The 10,117-nt window shown below is 42.9% G+C and overlaps 1 protein-coding gene across 1 annotated transcript in view; it reads left to right on the top strand.

Moving 5' to 3' along the window:
- The first annotated feature begins 10,041 nt into the window (after positions 1-10,041).
- LOC147893623 (ABC transporter D family member 2, chloroplastic-like) overlaps positions 10,042-10,117 on the top strand; it is a 122,367-nt gene continuing 122,291 nt past the window's right edge. The window contains exon 1 of the mRNA XM_087386424.1: positions 10,042-10,064. The gene's annotated coding sequence lies outside the window, so the exon portion shown is untranslated. The remainder of the gene's footprint in view (positions 10,065-10,117) is intronic.

Below are 10,117 nucleotides of genomic sequence, written 5' to 3'. Positions count from 1 at the left end.
TCCATCTTCCTTTTGCACACATCCCACATTTGATGCGGTGCCCCATTGCTACCGATGGGATGCCAATCATCATGATCCAGATAATGCAGATGCTCCTCGCAATTGGCCGTTAATCAATAGAAACTCTAAAATCAAATGGACAAGCCAAGAAACACTCATCAGAGCCTTGGACAGACATGCATCAATTATGCAAAGCAGTTATGACAAAACACTCAAGGAAAGTGCAAGATACAGTGAAGCCTTAGCAGTCATCCTAGAGGTGTCCCTCACCATTGACGACCATTTGCCCAACCTCAGCTTCAATTCAAATCAACATATAGATGCTCAAACAACAAGTCGCCTCTTTCAAAGGGCCATATCTCTTCAAGGGTGTTATGTGTGTTTGTTTGAAGAAATGGTTGACATTGGCTTCTTAAAAAATGAGCAAGCAATCTATGGTGTTCGTGGATTACAAGGAAAAGATCGACAAGGCTTGCTCCATCTATCACCACCACCATCTTTACCATACTCATTGGGTAATGACAACCGCATCACAACATCGTCTACAAACCCAACCATAACCCAAGGATGGGTTATCAAGTCGGTCAAGGGGAGTTGTTAACCCTGTGGCAAACAAGGGCCAGAAGTGCAGTCTAGGACAACAACTATGAGAGAATTGCGGCAAAGCTCCGCTTGTAATATTTGGAGTCTGAAAGATGGTATGATAAATCTTAAAGGATGAGGATAGCCAAAATCCTCTCTAGAAAAGATCCAATCATACTTGCAAAATCAGGATCTAGAAAGAGAAAGACTAAATCTAGAGAGAGAAAGACTAAAAGCCTACACTTTCGGAGGTCCCTCCACTTTGTGTAGAGACCCAAAAGGTCCCCCCACTTTGTGGAGAGACCCAAAAAGTCCCCCCACTTTGTGTAGAGACGCGAAAGATCCCCCCCAAAAGTGGAGGGACTCCTGTCCATGTCACAGACCAGTTGGAGGATGCACATGTGTGAAAGAATGACGCAGAAATTGGGAAACATTGGCCCTCCAAATGGGGTGGAAGGAGTACCCACATGAGCGTACTTTTGGTATTGACAACTTTACAATCCTCATGCAATCCACAAACCACATATGAATTCATAATGCCTCATGCACCATTCCATGCATATGAGAGGTGACAACCTCTCATGCCTCTTAGGTTCCATCCCTTGGGCATACCCCATTATTCTACCCTTAGCCTATGACTCTTTTATGCCTACCATTTATAAATGCATACCTATGCATTCCTACCCATTCCTATCCTAGGACCTACATGTGTGAGTGCTCCATTTATATTAATCAATTAACATATCCAATACATTATCCATATGGCATTTAGCCATTTAAACCTACCTAGCCTACCTACTAATTATTACATTTGATCATGCTAGCCTAATACATTCTAGACTGCAAAATCATCTCGTGACATGCCCTCTTGCTTGGGGCATAGATGTCCTCATCTATTAGGTACTCTTCTTTGACTTCATGATTTTTAGCACTCTTTAGGTTCCTATATAAACTTCCATACAACAACTTCAATCTTTCATCTTCATATTTGGTACTCCTACCAAACAAGTCCAATATTAGTATGTTCCTTTAAATAAAATTTCCAAATAAATCAATAAGAAAGACATAGTACTTATCTTTCATGTTGTGTCGTCCATATACTCCTTTGCTTTGGACATTCCTACAAAGACTAATTCAACTTTATCCATTAGTTAGTAGGAGTCTATTTCTATTCTACTTTTCCTTTCCAATAAGATACCATTTCCTAATCTATCTCTCTCATATGCATGCATTGGTCCAAGTTCCAAGTGACCACTTTGAAACCATTAGTTTTAGGTTGATCAGACCCAAAATTTACAAGATCAGGATCACCAAATCTTAACGAGTACTTAGTCTAGACCACCAGGTCTAATTGTGGATCCACCCATAGTCATGCATCCATGACTTACCAATTACTTGAGATCTCTCTAAGGTCACCAAACCTTACTAAGCGCTTACATATCCACCACCTAGTCCAACACCTAGGTAGGACTATGGACCCTTTCAGTGATGATTCCAATTGAATCACTCTTTTAAATGTCATAACTTCTTAAGATTTCAACTCAACTAATCTAGTCTAATTTAAGGTTACGAAACCTATGGCCATGTATAGCACCCTCTTGCTTGGGAAGAGCCCAAGTACTACCTTGGCTCATCAACCCAACCTAAGAGAATGACTAAACCATCTCTAGTACTCTAACTTCAAGACTCTTAGCACCATGGATGCCTTCCAAAGCCCACCTTGCCAACGTCTTTGTACGATACCATTGTGTATATTTCCAAGGTAATAATTGTGCATGTGCTCGATTCTTGAGTTTTTTTTTCTACCCCAAGTGTATGATCCTACATGCAAATGCATTTATTACTTCATTATCCTACATGCAAATGCATTATTAATTCATTATCCTAAATGCTCATCTTAAGTTTAAGCAGATCAATCCTTTGACCCTTGTCATCATCATGCAATTGTGTATTCCATTCTTTTCTAGATGACGAGTCACTTTTGTAGCCTTCATTCGAGTTTCCTCCACTTTTGAATAGTGTTTTGTAGTAGTCCGCTCCTTGCTAATTGTGAAGCGACCACGCTACATCTATAGTACCCCTTGATTTTATGTTCTCATAATCTTTCCTAAGTTCTATATCCTACAAATTACTTCTTTGCCCTTCCTATATCGTCACCACTACCTCATTGTCCAATGTTGCCTCCTCCTTTATCACCACTTCATTGCCCTTTTTAAATGATATTTTTCTTTCTATTTCTCTGATTATTATTGTTTTCAAATGCCAATTCTTTTTATTTTCTTTGATATTTCCTTTATTTTGTATCTCGAATAATGTAACTATTCTTTTTCTTCTTCTTACTAATTATGAAGAGACCACGCAAAATTCCTGTTACTCCCTAATTAATGTCCTCCCTTTTGTCTCTCTCATTAGATTTTTTTTAATTTTTAAAATGGCAAGCTAAGGGGAAGAAAGGGACAAAGGAGAATTAGAGAGAACTAAGGGGGAAAGAAAGGGGGACTTACAGAAAGGAAGGGGGATTTTTTTTTCTTTTTTTTGAAAATGCAAGGGGGGAGAAAAATGCAAGGGTACTTAGAGAAAGGGGACAGGGTAGGGGGGGGGTCTGCAAAATGCAAGGAGGGGGGGGTAATTAAAAAACGCAATGATGAAGGGGGGGAAAAAAAAGTTAATGCTGACGGCGGCAAGGGGGGGTAGAGGCGGCTCCTGTAGGGCAGTTGGCGGGGCTGCAGAACTGGCTGGCAGTAGAGGATGCAGCATTAGCGACAACGGGCAACACGCAAGACTGCAGAGGCAGCTAGCGGGTGGTAGCTACAGGAGGTGACAGAGGGGCAGATTGGACAGACGCAACGGCAGAGGTGGTAGTCGACAGCAGATGGGGAGGCAAAAGTGGCAGAGGTGGCTGGCCGCATCAACACGTGGCGGCTTCAAGAGATAGGCAGGCTGGCGGCCAGTGGCAAAGGTTGAGCCACAGGGTGGCCGCGATTTGCGGTGTGGATCGTGTGCGATTTGGGGTGCCGTGCGCCACGCGGCACATGGGCTACGCCTCGAGGATGACGGGGAGCCCAAGGCCTCATAAGGCATTACTCAAGGCCTTCCAAAAGGCCTATACAAGGCCTTACTTAGGCCTTATTACACATGAGTCAAAGACTCAGATGTTTTTGGTGCCGCTACCGGAGACCGAACCCGGGTCACCCGCGTGATAGGCGGGAATACTTACCACTATACTACAACGGGAATACTTACCACTATACTACAACGGCAACGGAACCACGGTCCAAGGGAGTTGTTAACCCTGTTGCAACAAGGGCCATAAGTGCAGTCTAGGACAACAAATATGAGAGCATTGTGTGTGTAGAGTAGCGGCAAAGCTCCGCTTGTAATATCTTGAGCCTAAAAGATGGTATGATAAATCTTAAAGGATGAGGATAGCCAAAATACTCTCTAGAAAAGATCCAATCATACTTCCTCTCTAGAAAAGATCCAATCATACTTGCAAAATCAGGATCTAGAAAGAGAAAGATTAAATCTAGAGAGAGAAAGACTAAAAGCCGACACTTTCGGAGGTCCATCCACTTTGTGTAGAGACCCAAAAGGTCCCCCCACTTTGTGTAGAGACCCAAAAAGTCCCCCCACTTTGTGTAGAGACCCAAAAGGTCCCCCCCAAAAGTAGAGGGACTCCTGTCCAAAAGGTCTCCTATAAAAGAGGTCCCACCACGGAGGTACATACGGATTGTGTAGAGATCAACATGTATAAATATCTCTCAATGGAATGAAGCTCCCACTCTTTGGGGTTCAGTGTTCAAGCTCACTATTGTGTCCATGCGATTGATCTCCATTGCATCCATGCTCTCTTACACTATCATGTTCTAGCATGCCCTTACCCTTGCACTCTCTACCCTTGTACTCCTTCCTCCTCCTCCTTCCTCCTCCATCCTCCCTCTTCCTCCTCCTCCCTCCTCATCCCTTCTCCTTCTCCTCCTCCTCCTTCCTCCTCCTCCTCCTCCCTCCTCCTCCTCCCTTCTCCTCCTCCTCCTCCTTCCTCCTCCTTCCTCCTTCCTTCCTCCTCCTTCTCCTCCCTCCTCCTCCTTCTCCTCCTCCTTCTCCTCCTCCTCCTCCCTCTCCCTCCCTCCTCCTCCACTCTCCTCCATCTTCCTCCTCCTTCCTTGTCCCTCCTCCTCAATCCTTACCCCTCGAATCCACGAAGGAGACTAGCTCTCCACTCCTCAACCTTGGACTCCTCCTAAACACTGCAACCCCCTAAACCCTTGAACTCCTGTGGAGGCGAGAACCTCCACAAATCGTTATGATAAAGCTCTCTTTCTCTTTCATGCGCGCATGAGATCTGCTTTCCACACTTTAGCCTACACCTCTCACTTGTGAACAAGCTATGCTACAACGAGCAACGACACGGCTGTATGTGACCAACACCCTCGGAACCTGCATTTGGGTAAAAGAGAGACAATAGGATGCTAGAAAGAACACTGTACTCAGCTTTGATAACAAGTACCTGGAAAAACCTCTATCTATTGATGAACTCTTTGAGGCTATCAACGTGATTGCAGATGGCAAAACACCAGGAGAGGATGGACTGCCAATTAAATTCTTCAAAAGAATTTGCCCCACTGTTGGTCCTTATCTCCTACTGTTATAGCAAGAGTGTGTCAATAATGGGAATCTGCCTACTCATATTAATGGGGGTGTTATTAAACTTATTCCTAAGGAAGGGGATAAGGATGAGCTAAGAAACTAGAGGCCTCTCACTATGCTTAACTGTAGCTATAAAATTTTTGCTAAAGCATTGGCTCCAAGAGTTAAGAATAGAATGGCCGTGGATACTTCTAGAACAGAAAGGCTTCATAAAGGGCAAACATATGTAAGTATGTTTTTCGAGAAAGGCTTCATAAAGGGTAGACATATGTAAGTATGGGAGGGATGTGAGTATGCCAAAGAAACAAAGCAAGACATATGTTTTTCGAAGGTTGACTTTGACAAAGCATATGATAGACTTGAATGGGACTTCATCATCCAGATATGGGCCTTGGCCCCCTGTTCATCTCTTATATCAAAATCCTTCTCGCTAATGCTACAACCAAGATTTGTGTTAATGGGATCATGAGTCAACCCTTTGTCCTTAAAAGGTCTATAAGATAGGGTTGCCCTATTGCTCCTCTACTTTTTGCAATTGCTACAGACTCATTAGGGTGGCTACTTCAACATCAGAGTCAAGAAGGAAAGGTGAAAGGCATTGAGTTACCCTCTGGCAAGCACCTTATATGCCAACAGTTTGTTGATGATACAAACTTAACCCTCAGGAATGATACCAAGATATCAAAAAGGCTATGGAGTCCTTGGAGATCTTTTGTAAAGCTTCTGGCTCCAAAATCAACTAGTCCAAAACTGGATATGCAACTCTCAAAGGGGATGACCAGGCTTTCTTGGAAGAGATGGGCCGCCAGAGAATCAAACATGGCACAGTCTTCAGATTATTGGGTATCCCCATGGGTTTTGACATTTCCCTCAAACAGAGATGGGATTGGTTTTTGAACAGGTTTCAAAACAAGATTGAGAAATGGAGAGGGTTTCAGGCTAGTTTGGCTAGAAGAAGAACTGTTCTCAACCACTGCTTATACCCTATTGTCATATTCTACCTCACTTCTTGGTCCCCTTCTAGAACTGAAATTGACAGGTTTATTAAAATTTGCAGATCTTTTCCTTGGGGGGGCAAGATAGCCAAGGTTAGATGGGATTTTTGTATCAAACCCAAGCTGGAAGGAGGCTTAGGTGTGATAGATATAGAATAGGCTAATCTGAAACTATCCTCAACTTGGATAATTAAAGCAATCCTACATCCTCTTGAGGATTGGGCCCAAATCCTTCTAAGGAATGTCAACTCCCTAAGACCTCTGAGAGCTCCCAAGTGGAAAAAGTACCCTATGCTTTTAGCTATATGTAACCTTAAACCCTGCAAAGCTAAAGGCAGTCAGCTTTGGATCTCACTATGGACAGCCTTTGAAGGAATCAAAAGCCAAATTGTCTTCTCTGGCAAAGGAGCTTTTATGACATTAGACTCAATTTGGGTCTCTGTTATCTTCAAGGATGCTGTTCTCTCTGATGAAGACTTTGCTAAGGCCGCTTTACTCTTCAAAAAGGGACTGCAATGCTGGGGTCAGCTTTGGAACAGAGCTAAACTAAGATGGAAAACTTGTAGTGAGATTAAGAGAGAGTTCGGGTTAAATAACCAAAGCCAAACACTTGTCTTGAACATAATTCAACTCTAGGAGGGCAATCATCAATGGAAAGGTGGATCTTTCTTGGTCTACAGTAGAGAGTTCAGTTGGGTGGAGAGTACTTTTTTCTTTTCTATCCCCACTCCAAGCAGGGACATTGGAGATCTCTGCATGGTCCTTAATACTAGGTGGAAACAGCAGGACTCTAAGGGCAAATGGAAATTCAGGTTCTGCTCCATTTGGTCAACCTCAATCCCTGACAAAATGTATGCCTTGCTTTGGCTAATAATGCATAAAGCTGTGTAGACTAACAATAGAGGAATGAGGATTGGAAAGGGAAATGGCAAATGCATGAGGTGCCCCTCTACAAATGAAGATATTTTCCATCTCTTTGTTGCCTATCCTGTTGCTAGAAAGGTGTGGAAAATAGCTCAACTTGAAATAGGGGAACCAATAAATTGGAAGGCCATTTTACTATGAGACTCTGCAAGGACAAAATAGAATTATGGACACCTAATAGAGCAGATGCACTTTGGTTTATTTGGATAACCAGAAACGATCTCCAATTTAATCAAATTGTGTTGCATGCTGACTTGCTTTTTATCAACTGGTTGAACAGGACCAGAGGAAAATTACAGAAATGATAAACCATTTCAGAACTGAGGCTACCCTCTTTAATGCTGACCTCCAAGACCATACTCAAAGCTGTTTTGGGATTGACAACACCACACCTTTTGAAATCCCATATGAGATTATTGATTTTCATAAACAGGTCCCCCCTCCAACTGTAAAGAAGGAGCCAATGTCACCCTGTGAAGCCTAGGCTACTGCCACAGATGACTCTGACAGCTCTGGTGATTCAGAGAACTTCAACTACTCTGACTACTTTAATGATGATGACATAGATGATACAGATGATTCATATGTACCTCTCTTTAACTCTGCTGTTGCTGCTATGACAACTTCAGAAGTTCTCAAGCTCATGAGTACCTGTTAGAAATGTTTTGGTAAAGAAACTTCTCCCCATGGGGGCTGGCTGTTCTATGCTAACGAACATGTACTTTGAACATTTATGATGATGATATAATATAATACAAACTTTTTTTCTACCCAAAAAAAAAAAACTTGCTGCTAAGAGAATCGCCATGCAATCTAGTGCCCTGCCTTTACACAACTGTGCATATGCCCCATGGTAATGAGTCTTGATGCAAGCAGGTCGAGATGAGTTGCGTCTCCCGCAAGTTCTTCGTCTCTGTTACTGATTTTCTGTCGAGCTCTTCTTCTACAACAACTATGCTCTCCTTATAATCCCAAACAAAACTATTTGCTGCCTTGGTAAATCATTGGGCAACCTTACAAGTGCTTCCCACGGCTCGCAGAAGCACCGTCGAACCTCTATCTGTGCTTTCTCCTCTTAGAAATCACCCTTCCAATTGTTATTGAGATTTGCATGCGCTGCCCACCTTTACAAGGTTTAGACTAGTGGCTTCTCATGCACATTCAGCCCAAGTCTATTTCCCTTGCTCGACCAACACGATCAGCTCTGCTGCTGTCAAACAGAGCCTTGGCCACCCCGTAGAACTGAGCCCATGTCTTGAAATGAAGTAAAACTTTCTCCCCTGTGATCATCCATGAACCACTGGATGGTTTTTTCCTGGCTTTTCTCCCGTTGTGAGCTATTGTCTATAGTGTGACCACAAAGCATAAGAGCTGTAGCTGTTCCGCGCATGTTCCCAAAACCTTCACACTAATTCTCTAATCACTGTTGCAACCTTGAGTTGTATGAGGTTATCCCAAGTATTCTTGACGAACCAAAATCAATCCACCTTCACCAATTCCGCAACACAGTTAGCTATGTATATCTTAAACAGTTTCACAATGGCCCGTGAGCATAACTATATTGAGCCGCCTTTGAAGTGCGATTATCGTGATCACACACAAAGCCACCTTGTGGAATTGATAATACATCTATGTCTCATAGAAACAAAGCAAATCTCTCACAATAAAATTAGCCACCCTATATCTTTCCAAATGAGCTAAGAGCTGCTCATCAACCTCTCACCACCACTGATGGCTCACCACAGGGCTCCCACAACCTGATATCTTTCTAAATCGGCCACAACCTTCAAGAGTTGAAGAGATGACAATTTTTCGAGGTCATCATGACCCTTTGAACTACCTTTAAAGTTGATTGTAACAACGAACAACCTAGTGGTAGAGCAATCAACTACTCTTTCCAACTGATGTATTGAAACAAAATCAAGCAAACTGTGAACGTAAATTGGTCAGCTTCCTGAGCATTGAACCAACAAACCTGGATGGGCGACTCATGGGCGATTCCCACCATAAATTCAAAGGAAAACACTTATAAAAAGAATATGATCAACTGCCCTCTACAACCTGAGATGAGCATGAAGATGCCTATGGACTGAAATTGGTTGTCCTTCTTATGGACGGCCAACTAGTAGTTGCTTTTCACTTCCTTTACTTCTCATCCCTAAGGCTTGCAAGAGATTGGTTCTTTTTCCATCATCAATAGGGACCATCCCTTCTTTTATTTCCTTGTGGCCCACTCTTCCGTATGTGGACACGCAAAGTGTTCCTTAAGTGTAGTCTTTTAGAAAAGCACCCGTCCTTCTTCAGTGCCTTAGTGACCACTCCCTTCACTGCCCTTTCACCACTAGTGCTCCCTTAGAGGATTTTTTTCGTACGTTGCACTTATTGATGCCGAGGTTCCAAGCTCCATGGCCATCCAATCACCACATTGGCATCAAAGTTCATATCATTATTTCCTACAATAAGGGCTCTCATACAAGCAGTTTTTTATTTATAAAATGTATAGTCAATACAAAACATTCTTTCAAAAAACAAAAGAGACTATTGTCGTGTTATATACTAGCTATCATCTCTTACCCCTATATGTGCGAGCTACACATGAGCCTATCAGTGCTACTTTCTTCTACACATGAGTGCTCTTATCTACGATCTAAATGGCATTTTCATCCGATACAAAGTCGCACAAAAACAAAGCTCATCAAAGTGTTACATATCAATCGCCGCGGCAGGTAATTCGGGCAGATCTGAGGTGAGAGTTGGTCAAAAAATTCGATCCAAAGGCTGAGATCGACGCTGCGTGGGGCACGGGGATGGGGGGGGGGGGGATGGGGTGTTGGGAGCCATTCTGGAGTGTATGGAGTGTATGGGCGAAATGCAAGGAAGAGACGTGAGGCCAATGAAGCTTCGTTGCAATGGAGAGTATGGGCTAAATGCAAGGAAGAGAAATGAAGGTTCGTTGCTATCCATTGAAG

This window comes from Dipteris shenzhenensis, chromosome 15 (genome assembly GCF_047967505.1).
Source record: "Dipteris shenzhenensis isolate YYH24624 ecotype China chromosome 15, Dip_SZ_1.0, whole genome shotgun sequence".
Taxonomy (NCBI): Eukaryota; Viridiplantae; Streptophyta; class Polypodiopsida; order Gleicheniales; family Dipteridaceae; genus Dipteris; species Dipteris shenzhenensis.
The sequence above is the reverse complement of the archived record's forward strand: the minus strand, read 5'-3'. Positions and strand labels throughout refer to the sequence as shown.